This window comes from Pristiophorus japonicus, unplaced genomic scaffold (genome assembly GCF_044704955.1).
Source record: "Pristiophorus japonicus isolate sPriJap1 unplaced genomic scaffold, sPriJap1.hap1 HAP1_SCAFFOLD_136, whole genome shotgun sequence".
Classification (NCBI taxonomy): domain Eukaryota; kingdom Metazoa; phylum Chordata; class Chondrichthyes; family Pristiophoridae; genus Pristiophorus; species Pristiophorus japonicus.
The window spans coordinates 1,021,369-1,027,534 of NW_027251029.1; the positions used below are offsets into that span (position 1 = coordinate 1,021,369).

The 6,166-nt window shown below is 45.9% G+C and overlaps 1 non-coding gene across 1 annotated transcript; it reads right to left on the reverse strand.

The window, feature by feature from the left end:
• Positions 1-5,239: 5,239 nt before the first annotated feature.
• On the reverse strand, positions 5,240-5,312 carry trnan-guu (transfer RNA asparagine (anticodon GUU)). The gene has a single exon. It is a non-coding gene; the product is annotated as a tRNA-Asn (tRNA).
• Positions 5,313-6,166: the final 854 nt, after the last annotated feature.

The window sequence follows — 6,166 nt, forward strand, 5'->3', positions numbered from 1 at the left end:
CAAATTGCAGTTTTCTCTGAAGGTGAGGGTTCGAATCCCACTTGTGACTTTTCTGATCTTCAAGCGGAACCCATTTGTTTTGTCATCACCAACTCCTAAAAAGTGCAATTCAGGAGTCAACGTGCTCGCTTAACATTTCCGTCTGACCTCGTGCTGAAGTTTGTTCATTCTTTTGTGGACCATCAATCAGATATTTTGCCCTGAGCATGTGAGGAACTTTTATCCCGATCTCATTGGGTTTAATTTTGGTAATCTGGTGCTGAAAGTGGAGATGTTTCCGCAGTGTAACGGTTAACACGTTCGCCTCACACGCGAAAGCACCTCGGACGGAAATATTTTCTGGAGCTTTCTCATGCATGTTTAGAGGAGAGTTTGTTCTCCTGTGAAAGGTCAAGAGATCATAAGAACGTAAGAGTTACGAACAGGAGTCAGCCATTCGGCCCATTTTCAAGTTTTCAAGATCTTTCCGCCCGGTTTCGGACCGGGGACCTTTCGTGTGTGAGGCGAATGTGATAACGACTACACTTCGGAAACACTATGATAGAATCTATCACAGGATAAAACCACAGCTCTAACCTGCACAGCTAGCCGAGAATTCAGGAACTTGTTTCAAGAGAATAGAATGAGGGTGCTATATTTAAGAAGGCTGTAAGTGTGGCCTTCGACAGCGTGGACAATTTTCCACGCCTCGGGAACCTACTATCAGCAAGGGCAGACATCGAAGACGAGGTCCAACACCGCCTCCAGTGTGCCAGCATAGCCTTCGATCACCTGAGGAGGAGAGTGTTTGAAGACCAGGACCTCAAATCTGGCACCAAGCTTATGGTGTGCAGGGCGGTGGTGATAACTGCCCCGCGGTATGGATCCGAGACATGGACTATATACAGCAGACATCTCAAATCACTGGAGAAATACGTCCAGGGCTGTCTCCGCAAGATCCTGCAAATCCCCTGGGAGGACAGACGCACCAACATCAGTGTTCTCGATCAGGCCAACATCCCCAGCATTGAAGCACGGACCACACTCGGCCAGCTCCGTTGGGCTTGCCACATTGTCCACATGCCCAACACGAGACTCTCTAAGCAAACGCTCTGCTCAGAACTCCGACACGGTAAGCGAGCCGCAGGTCGGCAGAGGAAACGTTTCGGCCACACCCTCAAAGCCTCCCTGATAAAATGCAACATCCCCACCGGCACCTGGGAGTCCTTGTTCCTCGGGTTGAGTTGCCTGTGCTGCATAATCCGTGCCGGATCGATCATCCTCTGCCACGTGGTATGTCACAGCACGTTTGCACATTCACTGGAGGTACCACATCGTTGTGCAGCCTTTGCACACGTAGTGCTTGAATCGATATTGATGGGCCCGAGGATTATCCCCGCAGCACCAACACGGTACTGATAGATTCACATCGATCCCCGATGGCGGACTCTGAGTCATCACAGGTCTTGCAGCCACAGACGTATAGATCCTGCCATATGCAGTTCGGCCTGCTAGCGACATCATTTTATGCACAGTACTTGCCGATGAGCTTTGATGTTGAGAAAGTATCTGTTTGGTGTTATCGTCCTTGGCCATGCATGCCTGGGCGATCGCGATGGCCCTGCTCTGGTCTCGGGTTTCAGCAGGCAGCAGCTTTCGAAGAATGACCTCGTGGCTGATGCCTAGCACGTAAAAGTCCCACAGCATTTGCCCCAACGTAGCTCCAAAATAGCAATGTCCCGCGAGGTGTCTCAGGTCAGTGACATAAACCGCCAGGTCCTGGTCCCCGGAGTGATGGTGCGTGTTAAAACGATATCTGGCCATGAGGATACTCTCCTTCGGCTTCAGGTAGTCCCAAACCAGTGTGCACAACGCTGAATATTCCTTCTCCTTTGGTTTTGTCGGTGTGAGCAGATTCTTGATGAGGCTGTATATTTTAGGCCCACAGATGGTGAGGTGAACCGCCCTGTGCTCGGCCACGTTAGTGTCTCCTTCCAGCTCGTTGGCCACAAAGTACAGGTCGAGCTGCTCGACGAAGGCTTCCCAATCATCATCCTCTTTGGATCTCTCTAATATTCCAACAGCAGCCATGGTTGCGTGAAAATTCGAATTCTGTTACTCGTCGCCAATTGTTGTGCATAGAAGGACTCCCCGAGGCTGAGTTCTGTGAGCTAAATTTAGTGTGATCTTAGTCTTCTTTATTACAACTGCAGTGTGCCTGAACTACATGGCAGCCAACCTTTTATACTGGCCCTGTTCGTGTGGGCAGGTGACCATTAGGACTCCAACAGTCGCGCGCTCTGGTGGCAAGTATTACATCGTTACATACTTCACATAATTGTTATCATTAAGAAGTTATAATTCCAATGAATGCCTGAATCATCCGAAAGGATACTGGTTTGTAGGACAAGGCTACATATCAGGAAGGAGTGTAGGTAGATGACAAGGGAAGTGATATTCTGATTATAAGTTTGGAGAATAAAAAGAGTAAATGACGGAAACACTGAGCAGGTCAGGCAGCATCTGTGGAGAGAGAAACAGAGTTAACATTTCAGGTTAATGACCTTACATCAGAAGTTGGGCACTTGTGTTCGGTAATACTATTAAAAGTTTAAATTGTCACGTAGCAGGGGTAAGGAAAAGATATAAAATGTGCCATTTGGAATAGATCGTTTAGAATCCGATTAATGTTTGATCAATTTGTACACCGAGCTGGGAACTGTAACGTGTTTGAGTTCTTCGGCTAACATTCGCATGGTTTGGCTGTAAGTACTGTTAAGTGTATGTTTAATTATTGTCTGCTTAATAACTTTGACATTTAATGTTGCGGACCCTATTCCTGCACTGTGCGTGTTCCAGCTCTGTTTGGAGCAGCGATCCCTTCAATCCGTCGCTTATAGGGACAGTTGGATTCACCGTTTCTTTGTTTGGTGAAATTTCAAAGATTGAAAGCGGCGCACATCAACCTGGTCACCTACTCACTAACCGCTACACACTGCTCCCGTGAGATGGAAGCCCAGTTACTGTTTCAAGCTTGAACGCAGGTACAAGCAAAACTCATTCACAGAAAATCCAAGGCCCTGAGGCACCTGATTATTTGCACCGAACTCCTTCGCAAAGAGTTGCGGTTTGTGTGGGGTGATTTGGGCACATCTTTCCCCACAATACAACACTTCAACACTTCAAACATAACTCAATGGCTATAAAGCGCTTTGGGGTGTCATGAGATCCTGAAAAGTGTTGAAGAAATGCAAAACCTTCTTTGCAAAAGTTCGATGCAATTTCAAAATTCTTGGGTAAATTGAGGGCTCGTCTAGGATTTGAACCCGGGACGTCTCGCAAATTTCAAGTATCAACCCCGAAAGAAGAATCATACCCCTAGACCAACGAGCCAACTGTTTAAAAAAATTCTGAAGATAAGGTGTAACCATTATTGGAGCATTTTTAGTGTGTTGCTCTTCTTGATTGGAGGAGCACATGAGACGGAATCAGTGACTTTGCTTTTTCGAATTGTCCTCTGAAGCACCGCACAGTCCCACTCCGACAGTCAATGAGCTGTTGGGACGTTAGTGTATCCAGGCTGTGGGTGGTCACCCCGAGCGCAGCAGAGGGGTTTCTGCATTCGTTCTGGGTGGGGACAGTATTTTTCCCCTTCTCTCTTCCTCTTGTCTATAACCCTGTGCTTTGGTTTCTCTATTTATTCCCCTGTCTCAGTTTCTAGTGTTTAAAAGTGAACAAAAGATGAGATGGGTGCCACTGTGGAACAATTTCTCTCACTCAAAGTTAGACACACTACCGTTGCAACACGAGGTCTAGGTAGGTAGCCGTTGATATTCAGGGTCATATATAAATATATATAAGTATATCGACATGTATCGTAACTGTTCCCTGGTGGTCGAGGGGTTAAGATCTGGCGCACTAACCTGGTTTCAATCCTCGATCAATTCATCGCATAAAAATAATTGAGGTCTGTGAGACGATTAATAATTGCTGTCATCACCATAAATATCAACACTGTCATGTATCTCACACTACTGTACATAACTGTACATTACCATGCCATACATGACTGTAACCAGAGATGACCTGTAACCACAAACTAACCTTACCACCAGGGGTGCATTTGCAGGAGACACTGGATATCTTTCCCAGACAGGGAGACAAGGATAGGTCTCAAGCAAGTGTGGCATTCGAGAGCTGTGTAATAAAGGTGCAGGTTAAGAGTGAACTTGACTTCAGTATGTGCCTCGTGTGAGTCTGTATTACAGGGTCAGGACTTTTCAGTGGCGACGAGTTACGGGATTACAGAATCCACAGAATGGCGACCAACGGCTCAATGAAAAATACAAAGCTGGAGATAATTGGGAGGACGTTATAGAAAGGCTCCAGCAAAGCTTTGTAACCAAAGACTGGTTAGGCGACAAAAAGAAGAGCCCATCTCTTGACCAGCTGCGGCGCGAAAACATACGCTTCAATGAAGGACCTGCTGGCGCACGAGAGACCAGCAAGCAAGCCGTTTCAAGAATTGATCACACTGGTAAGAGACCACCTGAAGCCAGCAAGCAGCCTACACATGCAAGCTACCTCGGACCCGTGCCAAAGCTCCCCGTACATCGAGCACAGGCTCAGGAAAACCCCGGGGGAGAGGATATCCCGGTCACTGGGCCTTCCAGCTACACTGAACAAGTGCCCGTTTTGAAACATTCCAGTGTAATAACTTGAAACTGGCGCATCCAACAGTCAGGATGGCCGAGCGTCCAAGGCGTTGGTTCAGGTCACTGTCTCCTCTGGAGGCGTGGGTTCAAATCCCAATCCTGACATTCAGTGTTTTTAATTACAAACTCATTTGTTTGGACACCACTCTGAAGTGCTTTGGGACATCCATCGAACTTAATAAAATGACGCCATTTCAATTACAAACAGAGATATCAAAGTTACTTCTCAAACCGGGAATCGATCCTGGGTGGCTGCAGCGAAAGGAATGGTTTTGTGAAGCATTGAAATGTGCCCTCCAAATATCTCGCACTGCTCATTTCAAAACACGGTTAAAATTTGTTTCAGTGCATGAGAAGGCAGGCTCGAAGGGCCAAATGGCCGACTCCTGCTCCTGCTTTTTGTGTTCTTATACAGAGCACAGAATAAATGATTAAATGATCAACTCTCCCTCAGTTCGCATTTCTTTCATTGTGCAAAAGAAGATTATGGGTTCATTAATGATGTTTTCCTGTGAAAGCACCAAAAAAGTGTAAGGAAAATAATTCTTCCAACGTGGGGTTTAAACTCACAACCCTGAGATTAACAGTCTCATACTCTACCGCCTGAGCTAGTCAGGATTGCTTAAGTTGCATCTTCCTGTCACTGATCGTTGCCAGGGATCTGTTGGCTCTGCACCATGGGTTTATCTCAAATTCAAACCTCGAAACTGGTTCTCCTGATTTCCAAGCCCCTTGTATTGCAGAACCTTCATTTCGACGAACATCTCCACCGCACTGTGTAGGCCTCGTGGCGCAACGGTAGTGTATCTAACGGTAAATCCGAATGTTTTGTGTTCCAATCAGGTCGGGGTCACTGTTCTTTCAGACATTTGTTTTCCAGAATTAATATTTACATTGCTTTTTGGCAATAACCAGACGCTTGTTCCAAGGTCTGTCTCACTATTTTCCCGGTGTCAGGCAGAGTTACGCCTGCTGCCCTCATTTATTTCACATAACAGGACACAAAAGTTCAAAATCAACCTGCAGGTGGCCACACACAGCACTCAATAGTGAGGATGGCTATTATTCCTACCACAGTGGATAACCTCAGTTTTCCAACATTATACTCACTCTGACAAACTACTGCCCAGTCACTGAGCCTATCGATATCGCTTTGCAGATTGTTTGTGTCTTCCTCATAACTTGCTTTCCCAGAGATCTTTGGATCATCTTGGCTACATTACCAACATGCAGAGCACAGAACCAATTATTGACCGATTGACTTTCCGTCAGTTACCATTTCTTTCATTGTGCAAAAGAAGATTATCGATTCCTTAACGATGTTATACAATGAAAGCAAAATAAAAGTTAAACGAAAATAATTTGCACACTTGAAAGAAATATTTTATTTTGGTGCAGTTCCGGTCAGAGAGATGTTGTGAAAGGAACTTTTTGCAGAGAGGGATTGAGTATTTCAGCTTGTTGCTGAACAT